Consider the following 19,986-nt stretch of genomic DNA (forward strand, 5'->3'; position numbering starts at 1 on the left):
AACTTCTCAAGTTTCTGTTTTGTTTTGTTTTCTAGTTTTCATAATTTACTTACAGTTTTCTTGCAGATGTTAAAGAACAATGCTTAGTTTTTGCTTTGGTAATTGCAAATTTTATTTTTTTAATAAAATGATCAATTTTGATACACGTTCAATGAGCAATGAAAAGAAAGTATATATGTTTTGTAGATCAGGAGTTTGTAGAATATAGAGAAATGCATTAACTACACACACACACACACACATACATTATCAGTCATTATTATTTAGATCTCATTACTTTTCTTTGGTCAATCATTGCTTCAAGAAGAAAAAAAGTGTGGTAAAACCTACACAGTTATTATGATTCTATAAATTTCTCTTTTTATTTCCAATATTTTCCTTTTTGTACTTTGATGTTATGTGATCTACAGTCTGAATATCAATGGCTATCAGATCTTGTTAATACTACTGTTACAAATACTAAAGAAAAAATAAGTGTTTGAGCATGTACCATGTAGCAGGTATTGAGCTGGGAATGAATTACATTAAGTGATTTTTTTGACTTAATGCAACAATTATATAAGGTAGATACATATAGTCATCATTTCTAATGAGGTTTCTGATGGATTGTGTTCATTAACAGAAACATAGATAATACAGTTTTTTGTTGGACATAATGCTTCTTGCCTTTAACACTGCTTCTTTAATGTTAATATTGTGACCCTTGTTCCTTTTTGCTTACATTCACCTTGTATATCCCTGTCTATCTTTTAACATTTAATCTTTATGTCATATAATGTGGTGTTGATGTATAGTTGCTATCCTACAAAGAAATATCTGGGAATGATCAGGTCTTTCAGAGTCACTTCGTTTGGTGTATATCTTTTCTAGGTGGCATATCATTGGATGTTGTTTATGATGAATGTGAAATGGTTATTAGGGGAGTTTAACCCACTTACAGTTATTGTGTTAACGATATGTTTGATTTACTTGTGACTTTTAGTGTTTTGTTATTTTTTATGTTTCCTTTAATTTTCTTTTTTGCTTTTACTGTTGCCATATGGACTGTGAGTTCTTTGATTAAATATCCACACAAATTGGTTTGGAGAGTGTACATCTTGTTTTTATCCCACTTTTGATTGACATCTGGCTCGTCCTACAGCTGAGTGCATTCAACACTGTCAGCACGATAATTGGAGTTTCCATTACAGCTGCTGCTTCACAGACTCCATGTGCCAGCCTACAGTAAATCATGTTCATGGTCATGAATTTCTCTTTTTGTTTATGATCTCGTTTGAAATAATTTATTCTTTTGAAAATGAAACATATATTTATCACACAATGCAGTCTTCTCTTCATTTATGAGTTTTGTCCTAATCATATAACAAATGTTAAATGATATGTATTGATTTTCTGTTATATACACTGTGCTGAACTATGTGAATTTGAAGGAGGAAGAAAAGGAATACAAAGTAATATCTTTGTTCCTATTTTTAACTTGCTTAAAGTACAATTGACAGGGGAACTGGATGTATGTCCATAAAAAAGTTAAATAACTTAAAAGTTAAACTATAACGGATGTCACTAGCACTGTGTATAAATAAATGCTAAATGAGAAACATATGCAAAATGTGCCATGAATTCAGAGGTTGGAAATGTTGCCTAGGGTTGAAATATTCAGAGAAATTTTTTCCTGAGGAAGAAGGAAAATATCCCAAGGTGGTGAATAGTGCAGGCAAAGTTGTAGAGATGGGCATGTACACAGCATGTTCATGGTGTGGCAAGCAAATGATGATGGTCACATTAGAGGTTTCACGGGACTGGAGATACTTATTAGGGTGATGGATTCATTTCACAAACATGTGTTAAGTACTTAGTATCCAGAGAGCATACAGAGGGCACTTAACCAAGGTGTAGGGGCAAAAGCATGTCAAAGAAGGCTTTCAAGTCCAAGTGATGCCAGCGTTAAATCCTAAGAGACAAGGAGGAGCTCTGTGGGTAAAGATTTCAGTCAGGTGTGGGAAAGTTGGAAAGAGGTGTTTCCTAGGCAGAGGAAAGCAAAGATATAAAGGCTTACCGGTGAGAGAGGGCATGGTGCTTTTAAGAACTGCAACTATTTTTCTGTAGTCAGCATATTGAATGTGAATAGGAGAATTTGGCGAACTGGTTAGGGGGAGAAAAGCTGTCCCAGGTCATGAGAGTCTACATGGGGTACCACAAGGTAGGCTTTTGGACTTTATCTACAAGGCTTGGGGAGTCTCAAAGTGATTTTAAATAGAAAGGGAGTTGGGTGGAAAGTGGAATGTAGACAGGAAGATTGAAAGTGGGAATATTGGTTGGGAGATTATTGGATTAATTCAGATGAAAGATGTCGAGATCTGAACAGAGGCCGTGACAGTGGGGATAGTTTTGAGAGTGATTAAAACAGAAGCTGCGGCCCAGATATCAGATGGATAAATGATCTAGGAATAGGGCAACTAAGGATTGTTCTTTGGATCCTGGCTTGGGAGATGACTAGAATCTGTTTATCATTATGGGAAACACTGGAGAAAGAGAAGTTTTGCAGGCCTGGGAGGAGTTGTGGAGTAGGTTGAGATAATTTTAGGTATTATACATATGGGTTAAAGGTTTTCCTTTTCTTCTGATGTTTTCCTACTGAGTTTAGAATAATGGGGTTTTAAATGTTGGCATTTCCTTAACATTGTCATGGGTGTATAACATTGGTAAAATTATTAGGCCAATAAAATATGTATAAATGTACAGACTTGTTGATGAAACAAAGTTTTATTTAGCTACCATAAATGGCCAAACAATTAACAACGATAACGTTTGTTTCAGTAACAAAGCTTCCCAAAGACAGGGAGATTTGGATGCCTTTCAACAAAATAAATTCCTCTCTTCTCAGATGACATGTAAACTGATGTCATTTCTCATTCCATAAAGAAAAAAAAAAGATGAAACTTGCCATGGTTTGCAGTATTCCAATGATGACATTCTTCTCCAAAGTAGTCTAAAAAAAGACATTGTGAACAAACTTGTACTTCCTCTGCCAGAAACGCATGCCTGGCCACAATGCAAGCCTTTCATATTTAGCTATTTAGATAATGGTTTCTACATGAACTTTCATAACATTTATTTATTGCCATAAATGAATGGACCAACCACTGCTGGAAGGCAGGAATCCAGTTCCTCAGCAGTTAGATTTCTCACTACATTATCCCAACTTTATAAAAGTTGCTTTGAAAGTCCTATTTTCTGTCAGTATTTCAGGGGCAATGTGAAATGGCACGGGTATCCCAGTTTTGAATTTTTATACTTCCTCCTGCTTGTGAAACCTATTAGCTTCACTCCATGAAGATCATGCTCTAGTTATAAATATTTTAACTACCCAGCACACCCTTTTTTTTTAAGGGTGTATCAGCCACCCTTCTTTCCCCTCCCCTCTGGCTGGCTGATTCACGCTCTTCTGTGAGTTGTTGCAGCAAAAAAACCAGGTGGACTACCTGTTTCTGAAGACAAGACTTTCAGTATGTTCACTTGGGGAAGGTGGTGAAATATGATTTGGGCTGATTTGCTGGTGAGGGTTTAGCCAGGATAGATATATTGATCTTGAATGGAGGAAGACGTCTTGCAATGATAGGTTTTCCATTGACATGGTAGAGGCAATTGATGGTAAGCCTGGTCTGGAAGAGTTAGAACTCAAGGTGCCTCTGCTAAGCAGACATCTGGCTTGTTGAAGTCCTGCCAATTCCTCTCATCCCTACGTGCTGAGGCACGGGGTTCCCTCGGGTTGAGCTGGTTAAACTGGACAAACCACAGCCTCCCAGAGCAGACTCTTGGGCCATGGCCTGGGGGCTGGCTCCTGCCCTGGCAGGAAGCTGTGCCCACGTGCTTGCCTTCATCATCTCCCACTGTGTTGGTGCCAGGCACAACCAAACAGGAGCAGGGGATGGCCATGGACAGGGCACTTGGTGCTTGACCCTGACCTGCTCCAGAAACCCTATTTCCAGAGTCTTCCCAGCTCTTAGCTGGCCTCTCAGAATGGGCTAGGATTATAGGCCAAATTTCTGGAACCTCACCCTTGGTGGCTAGAAAATGCAGAACCAGATGCAACTGTGGAAGAAGCTACTAGATGGTTGAAAAAGGTAAAAATAAGATATCTCTTAAAATAGAATTAGAACTATATGTTTTCTCTCCTAAAGTAATGTAATTGCTTGAAGGCGGGGGGAAGAGACTTCAGTAAGACATTAGAAAGAAAACAACTGGGGAACATTTTACTTTGAGAAAGCAGGGAAATGCCTCATTGCTAACATTTGCTGCTCTTGGAGCTCAAAACAAGTTTCTGATGTCCATATGATGCATATGATTGCAAAAGATCCCCAAATACCAGAGAACTCCTGAGAGCTTCTATTTTATTCTATAATTTAGCTGTCACCTTTATCTACCTATACCTCTGCCTTTTTGCTGACTAGGAATAAAGAGAGAAATTGAGCAAAATCTGTTTTCAAAAAGAAAAATAGGAGAATGGGGGAGTCCTTTCCGTAAGAAGTAATAAGAGTTACAATGCAAGCTTGGCATGGATTCTCAGGAAGCAATTTAACTGTCTTCACAGCCCTAGTGCCCCGCACAACGCTTGACTTGCAGTTGTTCTTATTTGTTGGAAGTTGGGCTTTGGCTGTCATCAACATGAATTTGAGCCATTTAAGGCAATTCTTTACACACTAATTCTTAAGGGAGTTCCATTAATTTTATTAATTCATTTGTGCACTGGCAAACGGTTAGAGGCAGAGCTACCATACGAGACCAGAGGCATGTGTAATCAACAGTAGTGCAATTCCAGCCTAAATGTTGACATTTGCATAGGTAATATAGGAAGTGGTTTACGTGCAAGTGAGAGGATATTGTGTGTGGGAGTTGTTTAGTGCCTCTTAAAAACAAGGCAAAATAACTGTTGGTTGTGCAGAAGTTTGTGTGATTAATTAAAATAAAACTATTATATGGTTCACCTCCCCAGGCCAGTGAAGATATTTTATTGATAAGCATCTCAGTGCTATGGAATGACTTGAGAACATTCTGGAGAATGCCTGTGTTTCTAGTGAATTCCCTTTGAGTGGCCTCTAAGGGGCCCTCCATCCCCAACCTAAGAGAAACGTTCCTCACCTCTTACACATTTCCTCCTTTGCGAGAATGATGTGTGCTCACTCGGCTTCCTTACCTCATAGTTATTCATTTAAAACATTATGAAATATTTAAGACAAGAATGCATGTAGAAGAACACAGTAACGTCTCATGTAGCGACACTCAGCTAAACAAATAGAACATTACCAACAAAACTGATGCTCACGGGCACCCATCACCAGTCACATTTCACTTCTTCCCAATGCACAATGATGCAACTACTGTCCTGAATTTGGATTGACGTAATTGCCATTATCGTATCATTCTTTATAATAGTACTAAGTATGTATGTGTGACTAATCACTATGTCATGTTGTTTTCCATATTTTTTAAACTGTGTAAGCGGCATTATACTGACTGTGTTCTCCTGTCACTTGGTATCTCCTCCATATTTTGGTGAAATTCATCCATGATGGGGGTGTTCCCTTGTACAAAAGTCCACAATATATTTATAAACTCTTCTGTTGATGCACATTGAGTTTGCTTGCAACTTTTGCGTCAAGGGGTCAGGGCAGATATCAGTATTATTACTTGGTGCAAAGAGGGACTCGCTGGTGGGAAAGTGCAGAGGTGGTCTTCCAGCATCCTTTCCAGAGGTATGCTTGAACTCATGCACATTTGGAGGTACTGGAGGATGGGTTTCCTGAAGAAGGGATCTACCAATAGGATGTTCCCAACTTGTTGCTCTCCTTTTTGGTGAGCTGAACAGGAGAAGACCCTCATAGGATTGGAAATGGTCAGACTGCTTTTGTGTCAAACAGTCTGAGGGTCAAATATGAGCTGTTTTCAGTTGTCGGGCACATAAACTACTTACCACTTGGAGTTTTGGGGGCCCATGGGAAGTGTGACTCTTCCAACTGATAAGAGGTTCCTTACTGAGCAGTTCAGAAAATTCCTTATTATCACTTGTCACCACAAAGCAATTTTTTCTTGTTTCAAATACTGTTGCCGTGATCATGTCTCCTTGTATCATATGCACGAATTTTTAAGGGTATAGGCTTAGGAGTAGAATTTCTGAATTGTAGGGATTGTGCCTTGTCAGATTTACTGAGGGTTGCCATTTGTTCTTCAAGTTATTGAACCAACTTATACTCCAACCAGTAACACATTAGAGTTCCCATTGCTCAACATCCTCTTTCATAACTGATATTGTCCAAACTCATTAGTTTTTGCTAATTTATAAGTGGTATGAGATGGTACCTCAGAGAAGTATTTTGATTATGGTTAAGATTGAGCCAGTTGTCTTAGATCTGTTGGTTATTTGTGTTTCCTCTTTCATTAATTGCTTTTTCTTATCATTTTGCTTCATGTTTGTGTGTGTGTGTGTGTGTGTGTGAATTGTGTCTTTTTCTTTCTGACTTGTAGGCATCTTATGTTCTGGATGTTTACTCGTGTGGACCTCTATGTTGCAAATCCTTCTCCTATTCTCTGGCCATTGCATTATATTTTTTAATGGTCTTAATGTTTATCAGAAGTTTAACTTTTGGATGTAATGGCATCTCTAGTTATTAAGACTAATTTCAAAGATCTTTTTTATTCTTAATTAGTATGGGTTTCTATCCTTTTATTCATTGCTCTTAAAATTCCATATGTGTGCTTAATGTAATAACTGTCTCTTCCCTTATGAAAAAATCTCTTAAAAACTTTTGATTGTTGTACAATATCTTAGTTCTACCCTGTTTTGGTACTTCACTAATTTGACACTATCATATGGCTTTTTACTGCCCATGCTTGATTAAATTTACCAATGCCTTTATCAATTTCTTTGCTACCAATCATTTCAGACTTTCTGTTGTCATTCCTTTAGTGAAAGTTTATTGTTTATGTAAACTTGATTATTTGTCAGAAAATACATTTTCTTTGACTTCACTCCTGAATAGAGGTTTAGGTAGGTAGGAAACTAGAAGTTGAAGGGATTTCCATGGCTTCTGAGAAATCTGCTATCATTACAATCTTAATTTCATGTAGATGTCATTGTTTTATACATATATATGTAAATTATATATTATATTATATAAAATAGATAAATATAACAAATATATAATTATATATTTATAATAAATAAAAATATATGTAAATATGTATATACATGTAAATAATATGTATGGAGATATATGGATATATACACTTTTTTTAGAGTAATTTCTTTCTGGCTGCTTTTAAGGTCACGTTTGTCTTTGGTGACCTGTAGCATTGCTATGGTATATCCAGGTGTGGATTAAAAATATACATATTTAAGTTTTAAAAAATTTCCCTTAAATTTTTGTACTTTCTTAATCTAAGGATTTGTGATTTTTATCAAGGACTTCTTCTGTCATTATATTTTCAAATATTGTCTCCTCGAACTCCAATTAGATGTATGTTAAATCACATTTTATTTTCTATTTCTCTGAAAACTCTTTTTCATATTTTTCGTCTCATTACCTCTATTTGCTCCATTCTAGAAACTTTTTTAGAATCTGTTTTCCAGTTCATTAATTCTTTCTTCTATATTCTGTCCCATTTGCTTTTTAAAACCACACTTGGGATTTTTTATTTCAATAATTACATTTCAGATATGTTCGGTGATTATATTTTAATAAATCCACGTTGGTTCTCTTTCAAATTTGCTTATTTGTGTTTTGTTATCTCTTTTGAGTTTTGATACATGGAACACTGGGGAGTCTACTTTTATGAGTTTTATTCTTCAAAGTCCTTACCTTGATGCCCTGTTTCCTTAGATGTACTTTTGAATTGAGAGCTTATATTGACCGATCTTTATCTGTGGGAATCTTGAGAGCTCTGGTAGGGCATTTATTCCTTTGCTTTGATCTGAGATGCTACCAAATCAGGGCAATATTCAGTTAGTATTTTGGCTTATAGTTTTACAAACCCTGATGTTTATATAAATTTGAGCCCCAAGCTCACATGGAATAGGCTTGTATTTAAAAATCCTTGTTGTGGAGGAGGAGTGGGAAGGTTCATTTGACAGACTTAGGAAATAAAAATACAGGGCACCCAGTTAAACTTTATTTTCAGATAAATAATTAATACTTTTAAAATTATTAAGTATGTCTCATGAAATATTTGTCCTACATTTTACCTGGCTCCTTATGGCTAGGGGATGGGAAGGTTTTATTTTCCTAACAAGACCTGAAGTTGATAGATAAATTTCAACATTGTTTTCCTTTTGTAGGTGAGATTTTTTTTTTTCCTAATCCACCATTTCATGGAACATCCAGTCTTTCAAAGGTGTTGGATTTTTTTTTTTTTTTTTTTTTTTTTTTGTGGGCATTCAAGTTCTAGTTCCCCACCTTGTGGAGGTTTTGTGACCCGTTCACCGAGTTCTTGTATGTCTCGGGAACCAGAAAATTCCATCAGCATAGTGACTGATTCAGCATTTGCTTTCCTCTCTGGGTGTGGATGTTTTGTTTTGTTTTATTTTTGTTTTTGTTTCTCCTTGTTTTGTTTGGTTGGTTGGGTGTGTAGTTTTTTTTAGCTCTTAGGATTTTCCCCTTCTTTCAAGTGACATATGCATTTAAAAGGGCTTGCCATGTTTTATCAGCTATCTTGCTGGAAGCAGAAACTCTTCCCTTCACTCTTTAAACAGGCCTTTGCCCTTACCACTGATCTAAAATTGCTCTCTGAAAATTCTTCCAGTGATGCTTTATTGCTAAACCCAACTGCCTCTTCTTGAGAGTTGCCTACTTGAAAGCTCTTATATCTTGTTTAACCTTTCTTTTTCACTGACTTCGGGGACTCCAGTTTCTTCTTCTACTTCTACCTCTCTGACCTGCCATTGTCCGTCTTCTTTTTAATAGCTCTCTTTCCTGTTGCTTTTTCTTTAAAGTAAACATGCCTGTCGGAGAGACTGAGTATACACCTAAGTTTGTGTTCTGACCTCTGAACTCTGCAGGCTAGCTTTTATATTGTTTTCTATGACTATCTTTTGAAAAAACAGATCTTATGACTATTCTTGCCCTTGAGAATCTTTGATAACTTTTTATTGTCAATATATATAATCTTGAGCATTATAATTTCTCTAAAATAGGATTCTTAGCCACTCCTTCTTGAACTTTCTCAGGCACCAAATTCGACACACTGTCCTGTTCTGTCCTTCTTGGACCATGATGACATTTTACTCTGTCTTTGTTCATAACCCCACAGTATCTGCTTTTCATGCCTGCATATTGAAATCATATGCTTCCTTTAAAGTTATGCTGGGATTTCGCCTTGGTGAAGGTTCAACCCATTCCCACGTCCCACTGGCTGCTCGCTTTATTCATGCTTTTCATGTAACACATACATTTCATGTTGTCAGTCATAATTATTCTGTAACTTTCTCTCTCTCATAGTTTTTGGAGTACAAACTATCCCTTTCCTTATTACCTTCATTTTTCTGAGCACGGTACTATGTATTCGGTAGCTTTCAACAAATTCATCTATTATTTAATTAAGTTGCTTACCTTCAGTGGTTATGAGGGCATAGTAGGACATACAATATTCCAACCTGGTTGTATTTAAAAAAAAGATCAATTGAGAAAAATTGCTAGAGCTTCCTAAGCAGTATGAATCTTCATTTTCAATTTGGAAGAGTATTTCCCTTAATCTCGTATATTATCAGGGGAGTCCTATTTTTATGTGAGATCTTCCATCAGGCTGATGGTCCTAAGACTGGGAAATCCTAGAGTCTCATGAAAAAGTCCTCCCATGAAACATCCTGTAACCTCATGGCCTCTGAAGCATTTTCATTAATTTCCCCAAATCTCTGTTTTTTCTTTCTTTACTTTGAAATTATTGCAATGTATAAATTGCAGTAGATGTAGGTAGCTTATGCCTACTTAGAGCATTTGTTCTAATAGATTTCACTGTTACATCAGCCATGAAGTTATTTGTAAATACCTGTGAATCTTGTCCTCTTTCCTTTTTTTCTTTCTGCATAGGATTGCCGGACTTTGCAAATGAAAATACGAAACATCCAGATAAATTTGCATTGCAGATAAAAAATGAACAATTTTTTAGTATATGTTCCAGTATCACATAGGGCATGCCTTTAAAAGGAAAAAAATCAGTTTTTATCTGCAATTCAAAGGTAACTGGACGTTTTGTATTTTAACTGGCAACCCTTCATGTGTACCACTTCCAGCTTGTTGTTCCTTATCATCATAATTATCTAAAAAGTGCACAAAGGGTTTCTACGTACAGACATGAAGATTCCCAAAAAAGTATTTTTTTCCCTGGGAAACTATCAAATGAAGATCCCCTAGCTTGCAGATTTTAAGTGTGGAGAGGAATGTAACATGGCAACCGGATAATTCATTCTAAAGTAGAATGGTGAAAAAAATCAGCCTGTGGTGAAAAACTGGTCTCAGCTGTGGGAGTTTCCTAACACAAGTATGTTTCTGGTAATTTTTCCAATACAACTAACGTATTGTGGCAGGCACATCTGGGTGACACACAGTCGGCAACTCAGTAAAAATGCCTGGGAGAAAGCATGCGTGTGTATGTGTTGAGTTAAACAGCCCTTTGTTATGAGGGAGTGGAAGGTGGCAGTGAACATTGTGCCGAAATGCAAACTAATTGATGGACAGTATAATCACCACCTTAGTTAGCGCCCCAGGACTCTTTTCATCCAGGCAAGCTGTAAATTTAAATGGAAACCAAAAGGAGAGCACACGGCCCATAGCTCTGCGTTCCATTACTTCACATATGAAAAATTCGGTGAGTAAGAGAGAGGTTTAGCAGACAATGACTGGAGAGGAGCTGCACAGTGGTTAAAGGTAGGATGGAAGTGGCTGTAAAAACTTCAATCTACCCATGTGAAGATAAGAGTCTCTATTTGAAGGATTAAACTCTATTCTTTGCTCAAGATGAAGCAGTGCACCTCTCAGTGTGGAACAGCCTTGTGATCTCTTCTCTTTGGCCTGAGCCCTAGAGCCCTAGAGAGTCTTTTCAAGATTGTGTGATTTGAGATGAGATGGATTTATTCATGAGCCCAATCAATCCTAGTGTATGTATCATTGGATAGCTGCTATTTAGTGTCATTGAAAGTGGCTGAGTTTTCAAATCAGTCTGACTTGGGCTCAAATCTTCCCCCTCCCCCAATCCTGCCCTTTGAGCTATGACATAAATTTACTGACCCTGAGCTTATTCAGCTATAAAATGAAGCCAAAGCTATTCATCTCTGAGGATTGTAGTGTGGATTAACTGGGTTCCTTAGATGCAAACTGTCTGGTGTTTGTTTGTAAACTGCTCCATGAGGGATGCCTGGGCACTACTTTCAGCTCAGGTAGTGATCGGGCTCCCTGCATGGAGCCTGCTTCTCCCTCTGCCTGTGTCTCTGCCTCTCTCACTCTGTGTCTCTCATGAATAAATAAATAAATCTTAAAAAAAAAAAAAAAAAAACAAGTGCTCCACGAGAGGTAGTAGTACCCTTTCTATCTGTGTGCTGCCTTTACATATATATGAGTTTGATTTGCCAACATATAGTGTAACACCCAGTGCTCATCCCATCAAGTGCCCCCCTCAGTGCCTGTCACCCAGTCACCCCCACCCCCAGCCCACCTCCCTTTCCACCACCCCTTGTTCGTTTCCCAGAGTTAGGAGTCTCTCATGTTCTGTCTCCCTCTCTGATATTTCCCACTCATTTTTCCTCCTTTCCCCTTTATTCCCTTTCACTATTTTTTATATTCCCCAAATGAATGAGACCATATAATGTTTGTCCTTCTCCGATTGACTTACTTCACTCAGCATAATACCCTCCAGTTCCATCCACGTCGAAGCAAATGGTGGGTATTTGTTGTTTCTAATGGCTGAGCAATATTCCAGTGTATACATAAACCACAGCTTCTTTATCCCTTCATCTGTCGATGGACACCGAGGCTCCTTCCACAGTTTGGCTATTGTGTGCTGCCTTAACATTCTGTTCCTTGCCTGAGCCTGACATGGGAGAGGCTGCCCGCCATCCTGCAGTTTGCACTTCCTGCTGGTGTTTCTGACTCTCCTGAGATACCTTACTTCATGGTACACCACAGGTGAAGGAGACTGTCTGCCCATGGCTGAACCTGATTGGATGACCCCAATTAGCTGGCACTGGCTGCCTGCATTAATGTGTTTAGAAAGCGGGTGAGGCTGCCCTGATTTGGGTGAGAAAGGCCCCTGATTGATGGTGAAGGCTGCCATTTGCACAGGAAGAGGAAGCAGTAGCATCTGTGCTGTGTGTTCTTGATAACTTTCTCCTTGGTCAAGTTATGAAGCTGGCGGTTTGCTTCAAGAATATGATACCCCCTATTTATGCCCTTCTCTCCACTTCTGGTGCTACCTTCTCAAGTTCACTACTCTTTACCTACTGGCTTTGTGACAGAAAACGTGAAGGAGGAGCTCAGTTTGTTTCTGTTAGGATCTGGGTACTTACCAATCATTTCCTTCTGCACAGTGCCCTGGAGGAACAGGCAAGGTGCTCTGGACCAAGCTGCTAGTCTCTGCAGATGCAGGCTGGCTGTGGTCAGTCTATGGAAGTTGCTGCTACAAAGCAGCCTATGCATGAGGGCTTATTAGGGAAGAAAGTTCTCCTCCAGCAAACCCCCACACAGTCCTAACCTCCAAAGTCAAAGACTCTGGGTTTATGTAAGATGGTGTTTTAAAAAATCTATTATGTCCAGGGGCCTCTGTGAATGAAACTATTTCCTAGTTTCAGGAAAAGGCCAAACAAACCAAAATACCTTCCTCACTTTTTTGCGCTTGGACTGGATTACTCTGATTACTGTTGTGTTTCTTTAACCTTTATGAAAATATAAGTTTTTCTGGAAGAACCTAAGGGTGGTAGTGTGGAAGAGATTATTTGAAATGAGGATAAAGAAGTAAGAAAGAGAATGATGTCTTTCCTGTGAACACAAAATACAGACTTTCTAGGGGGAGATGGACAATCTCTAAAGTAGATAGGATAAGTCAGAAAAGTTCTGGAGAACTCCAACCTTTCAGACAACTACACATCCATTTGAAGTTTTAAAAAGTAATCTTTGTTCTGATATTGGTAGAAACTTCCCAAGAATGTGGAAAGTATACAAAAGAAAAGAAACTTTTCTAATAATCCCATGGCAAGAATGGACCTGGTTAGTTAACATTTTGGCACATGTCCTTGTAGAGTTCTTCTTTTTTTCCCCCTGCACAGACATTTACATATTTGCATATAAAGTATTAGCCCACATGGCCCTTGTTTGCCCAAGGCTATAAAATAAGGTCACCTTGTTAGTTTTCTTTAACCTTCATTTTTACTGTTCAGGTAGGTGGGGTTGAGTTCCAACAAAGTTGCCAGAAAGTGTACCTCAGCAGCTTCTGAGAGTTTTTTCAGAGGCTTGGTCTCATTAATGCTCAGAAACAGACTCTTGTCCCACACTAGCTCTACTACATACATCTACGCTGCGTCGGTGGCTGCCCATGTGATGTGACCAATTTAATGATTCCTTCCCAGGCCTATCCTGGTGACCACCAGTGATATCACTACTAGACCTTCCACAAAAAGACACTGGTTATCTCTTGGTTTTGCCTTCCAGTTCTTGCGACAGAAATTCCATAATTTCCCAATTAATTAATTCCAGTTAAGAACAGGCTGTGTTTTTCAGAAGAATTTATTGAAGTTTAGGGGATAGGAATGAGAAATTTGTTTTTTAAAATAAATTGAAGCTGCTTCTAGAAGTGTCCACTTATCAAGTTGAACTGACCTTACCTTCAAAGGAAATGGAAATCCCTCTCTCCAATGAAGTCCAAGAATTGCCTTTGCCAGCTTCCTTGACTGACTCAGTGTTAATCTTTTCCAGCTGATTGAAATAGGAAGTCCCATTCCCTTCAGAGAATAGAGGACCTGAACCCCACCCATAGGGGGCCAGTCTGTCTGGCCATGGGACAAATGATTTACTCAAAGTAGTCTCAGAAAAAATTTCCCAAAGTCCAGGTTATTACTGCATGGGGCCCAACACAGACCTTGATTTCTGGGTCTTTTCCAACCTGGAAGATAAGATCAAACCTCTATTTTTAAAAAGGTGCAGAGCTACACCTTCTGCAAAAAACTGCTCACAGAACAACATCATATTTCTTAAAGAATAAGCAATAATTTGAGGGTGTATGGCCGAGCCAATTAAAAACCAGGTTTAGAGAGGAAACATTCTCTAAAGGAATCAATCTTCAGAGATATAATTTTTAAAGATTTTATTTCTTTATTTTGGAGAGGGAGAGAGAGAGAGAGAGAGAGAGAATAAGATGGGTGAGGAGCAGAGGGAGAGGGACAAGCAGACTCCATGCTGAGTGTGGAGCCTGATGTGGGGCTTGATCCCATGACCCTGAGATCATGACCTGAACTGAAATCAAGATCTGGATGCTAAACTGACTGAGCCACCCAGGCACCCCAGAGATACAATTTTTTTTTTTAAGATTTTATTTATTTATTCACGAGAGACACAGAGACAGGGAGAGAGAGGCAGAGACACAGGCAGAGGGAGAGGGAGGAGCAGGCTCCATGCAGGGAGCCTGACGTGGGACTCAATCCCAGGTCTCCAGGATCACACCCTGGGCTGAAGGCAGTGCTAAACCGCTGAACCACCCAGCCTGCCCAAGATACAATTTTTAAATGCAACCGTGTTGTACTTATTAATCAGTCTCCAAAATCTTTTCCATGTAGATTGCTTCAACACATTTACATATTCACTCTTGCTTTCTGTTACATAACTTCAAGGGACCACACAGAAGCCAGGAAGAAGCTCCCTAAAGATAAAGTGAGAGATTGCATGCAAATTTTAAAACAGTGGTTTTTAAAATAAGCCTTCAGGTCATATCTCCATCTGTGATACAATACACACACATTTGCATAATTAAAAAATCATACTTTATATGTGATTCCATGGTCTTTAATTTATACTCTGAACATTTTCCAATATTAAAATTTTATGTCATTGGTAAGGTTTATCAATGATAAAATATTATATTTTGAAAATATGATTTTTGATTATTTCAGAATCTTCAAATCTGTATTATTATTAACCATTGTTAAGAAACAATAAGATTGGGCCTTTGGTTTTTCCAGTTTATTAATGTAAATGAATATCTTTGCACATATACAACTGTTTACTTTCAGCCATTCACTTTTATTAAGAAAACTCTCCAAGCCAATGTCTTAAAATAAATATTTATTAATTTTCATGAGTTTGTATGTTGACAGAAAATCTGTTTTTCTGGTCCGTGTTGGCTCTACTGGAGTTGGGTGGTATGGAATGGCCCAAGTCCAATGTCTGGGACAGCTGGGATAATTGGGACTCTCTGCATTGGTTCTTCATCCTCCAGGAGTTTAGCCCAGGCACAGTCATGGTGGCAGAAGGGTCCCCAGCAGCAGAAAAGGGCCAGTCCCATGCACAATTAGTTTTTTAAGTCTCTGCTCCTGTCACACTTTCTCAAGTCCAGTTAGTCAAAGCAAAGATCATGACCAAAACCAGAGTTTAGGATGGAGAAATAGACACCCCCTCCCTGATGAGAGCAGAGGAAGAGTCACCTTGAGAAGGGGCTTGATTGCAGAGAAAAATGATGGCAGCTGCAGCCATATTTGCATGCTGCTTTCCTTGAATTTGAGAGGTAGAATGACTGTCTCAGAAAGTGGGAACTTTTTGTTTTTAATGTTTATTAATACACATTACCAAATGTGCCCTATAGAATATTTGTACTGATTTGTATTTCAACAGTAGTCTATTACAGTGCCTAAAGAAAAACATCCATGCTAGTATTAAATTTGATACATTTAAAAATATGTGAATTATAGGGGCACCTGAGTGGGCATTCAGTTGAGCATCTGACTCTTGCTCTCAGCGCAGATCGTGATCTCAGTCGAGGTCATGGGATCGAGCCCTGTGTTGGGCTCTGCACTCAGTGTAGAGTCTGCCTGAGATTCTCTCTCCCTTTCCCTCTCCCCCTCCCACTTGTGGTCTCTCTCTAAAATAAACAAATAAATCTGTAAAAAGTGTGAATTGTAAATTTGATTTTAATTTGCCTTTTAAATATTACTCATGGAGAATATTTTTAGTTTATTAGTTATTTATAATCTCTGCTTAATGAATTTTCTTTTTACACCCATTTTCCTTAGGTTCTTGTGCTTTTCTCATTGATTTGTGCATTCATTTTGGAAGGAACATTCACCATTAATTTGTCATAGTTTGTATAGGTATTTTTCCAGATTTTTGTTTTTAAAGATATGTGAATTTCAAACTCTTATGTAGTCAATAGATCTTTCATTGTGATTTGTTTTTGAATGAAAAAATATATTACTACCAATATAAAAATCTTTTTCTACATTGTGTTCATTTTTTGTATGTTATTCTTTTGAAACATTAAACTGCTTATTTTCATCTAAAATTAATTTTGGCACGTGATATTATATAAATTGATTTTGTCCTGAATAGCTACTTCTCTTCAACTTCACTTAAAATTTAAACACTATGTCCAGGAGTGCTTGAGTGGCTCAGTTGGTTAAGTGTCTACCTTTGACTCAGGTCATGATTCCAGGGTCCTGGGATTGAGTCTCATGCTGGGATCCCTACTCAGCAGGGAGTCTGCTTCTCCTTCTCCCTCTGCCTCTCCACTGCTTGTTCTCTCTCTCTCAAATAAATAAATAAATAAAATATTTTTTAAAATAAATACAATTTATACACTATGCCCAAAAACTTACTCTGAAAAATTTTAAAGATACTCAAAATTAAAGACAGTAGTACAGTAAATCCCTATGTGTCTAGTGCCTAGCTTCAAAAAATTAATCAACTAATGCCTAATCTTACTTGATATATTATTACTGACTTCCTCATTATTTCCAAATCATTATCTCAGGCATCCTATCATTTCAACATCTGTTTCTGAAAGATAAAGACCCTTTTAAAAACATAGCAATATTATCATTATCATACCCAGAGTATTACTAATTATTTAATACAAAATGTTCACAATTGTGTCATGATTTCTTTACACTTTGAAGAGGAATCCAGGTAAGTAAATAAACTGTGTTTGGATCATATGTCTCTTAATTCTCTTTAGTTTGATAAGTTTTCCCCTCATTTATTTTCTTTGCAATATATATGTTGCAGAAAATAGGTTGCCATATAAATTTTTTCACATTTAAAATTTTGTTCTTCAAATTCTGTGTGTTGTTTAACATGTTTCTCTACCTTGTATTTCATTTAACTTGGTATTTTTATCGAGAAGCCTGGTTAGACTCAGGTTCCATTTTTCCTAGATAATAGTATTATATATTTCTTTTAGTATGCACATATTACCAGGTTGATTTCCTTTAGAGGACAAAAATGATGAATGATTGTTGCGTAGACCTGTTCATTCATTGTGGACCTAGTGACCAATATTCCAATTGTATTCTTTCAACTTTATTAACTGGTAGAATAATTCTATTAAAAGAAACTTTCCCTTATCTGTTGGCTCTTTGCAGTACAATTTGTAAAGGAAAACCTTGATTCTTTAATCGTGTTTAATAGTTTTCAAAATGATGAGTTAGTTCTATAGCATCCTCCCCTGGTGACAGTTCATTTTTTTTCTTTTTTAGAAATACAAACACATTGATGTGTTTTAATCCACTGCAGTTATTATCCTTAATGATCTAATTTTTTCTCATGTTGGTCAGTAGTAGCCTCTTCAAGTTGACTACTGAATCCTCTTGGCCTGGACTTAGTGGTCTTTGGAGACTTTATTGTTCTCTTGCATGACAGGGTGTTTCAGTTTCTATGTGTATCTTTCTTGCCTCATAGGAAAGTTATTTATTTATCTGAGGAAGACTGGTTCCATCTGGTGAAAATTGGTATTTGGAAAGCCTGATTTGATTTTGGGGGGGCTCATTGCTAGTGGGTTGGTCATTGTTTCAGGCTTTTTTTCATTATCCAGAGCTAAGAAATATGTTCATTATCTTTAAGATAAAATATGTCATGGATTTAAATAAGTTCTTTTTTAAAAAGAAAATTATTTATTTATTTATTTGAGAGAGAGAGAGTGAGAGAGAGGGAGAGGGAGAGGGAGAGGGAGAGCACAAGCAGGGGGAAGGGAGAGCAGTTGATGCGGGGCTGGATTGTAAGAACCTGGGATCATGATTTGAGCCAAAGGCATATGCTTAACTGACTGAGCCACCCTTAAATAGAGTCTTCTGGTCCTTATATAGAGTCTTCTGATCCACAGGACTGTGGAATTTTAACTTAACAATGTTGATCTTACATCTGTATTTCTTTTTCTAGTGCTAAAAATCATTTTACAGTGGTACCAGCATAATTACTAATTTGTTTGTTTTGCAGCACACATGCAGTAATCTCAGAATAACTATAAACCCACCCTGATGAATACTAAAAAGAATGTTTAATTTACAGATGTGTGTGTGTGTGTGTGTGTGTGCACTTGCACGTGCAAGTATGTCCTCGTGGGTTATATTGCACTAGGAATGTTCTCTACCCTAAACATTATGTGACCAACCTCAACATAATTACGTTGTTTCATTTTGCCTTCAGTTTTTAGGATTGCTAAGTTTTGATCAGTCTGTGTTTTTTTTTTTTTAAATATAAAACTTTACTCTGAAAGCTGTTATCTCTTAGTTGGAGCATTTAATCAAAAGTGCCATTAAGAGTATGATATGTATAATGCGGCATCCCAAATCATCACATGTGTTGCGAAAACTTTTGAGTCTGTAAAGGGGCTGTTAGGACAGGAAATGGTTCTACTCAAATAGTGTCCTAATGTTGAAGGAGGACCAAATGGATAGTATGATAACTGTGAGTGCTTTTATATTCGCCAAGAAAGATCACGGAGCAATTGTGTCATAATTATTGCCAACTTGTTTACTGTGTTTTAAGCCTTTTAATCTTTTCAACTATGCTGCCCAAATTCTAGTGTCTGAAATGGTGCCCTGAAAAAAACGTAAAGGGAGGAGCATGGCTGGTCTGTGGTAATCTTACTCAGGGCCTGGAGCTCTGTGGCACATCCCCACTGGGGATGTATTTGTAGGAATGACTGAGGAACACTTGGGTAGATACTCCTCCTAAGGGACAGAACTTGGTTAGTTGACAATGGATCATAACAGAGAGCTGCTTTAGATTCTTTGAATGCCCTCTCCAAGGACTCATGAAAGAGCTCTGAGAAAGAAGACCAAACTAAAAGGAGTGCTTCAAGTTTCTGTTCACACCCACAGCCAACTTCTGCATTATAGCTCAAGCGTAATCATGTGCTGTTCAATATTGGATAAAGCCCTGTTTTCCACTTCCGTGAAAGGACTGCTGGACCACCCCTAGAACAGGAAAGAGAATGCAGAGAGGCCCCAGCAGGGAACAGACATTCTTTGGTGGACTTCAAGAAATAGCATGGGTGTCTCAGGCCAGACAGGGAGGAAAGCTGTGGCTGGTGTCACACCACAGTCAAAGGATTGTGCTAGAAGGCTCCAACTTTGTTTCATATCTTAGGTTGTTCTGTTTTCAAGCTGATGTGAGAAACTTCCTGTGTTATTTTGAATAATCGAATAGAGACTAAAATTCCTTGAGGAGCTAGATAAATACCATTCAGCTACTGTTATTGCAACATTCATTTTGGTTCTGGACTGGTATGGATGGATGATAAACCATCTTTATGAAGAAAATCTTTCTCAATAATTATAGCAGTGGGCCTTGGTATAAATCTTTCCCATTACAAAGTACTTTTGCATTCATTGGGTATTGGAAAAGTGGACTGGGCCATTCTCATTGTATGCTTTCTTCCAGGGATGTAATTCCATCAAAGGGTGGAGATGTTGTCAGGGGAATGTCTGCATGGGACAGAGGCTTTGAATCTACCATCCCGTGA

General features: G+C 37.8%; 1 protein-coding gene across 7 annotated transcripts in view; it reads left to right on the top strand.

Moving 5' to 3' along the window:
- The window catches only part of NCKAP5 (NCK associated protein 5), a 947,559-nt gene that overhangs the window by 27,028 nt on the left and 900,545 nt on the right, over positions 1 to 19,986 (top strand). For 6 of the 7 annotated variants that reach the window (XM_055316284.1, XM_055316277.1, XM_055316276.1 and 3 more), the window contains exon 1: positions 3,918 to 4,124. The exons of the other annotated variant lie outside the window; for it this stretch is intronic. The gene's annotated coding sequence lies outside the window, so the exon portion shown is untranslated. Of the gene's footprint in view, positions 1 to 3,917; positions 4,125 to 19,986 lie in introns of those variants that run through there. 7 annotated transcript variants of the gene reach the window in all.

Source organism: Nyctereutes procyonoides, unplaced genomic scaffold (assembly GCF_905146905.1).
Source record: "Nyctereutes procyonoides isolate TBG_1078 unplaced genomic scaffold, NYPRO_anot_genome, whole genome shotgun sequence".
Taxonomy (NCBI): Eukaryota; Metazoa; Chordata; class Mammalia; order Carnivora; family Canidae; genus Nyctereutes; species Nyctereutes procyonoides.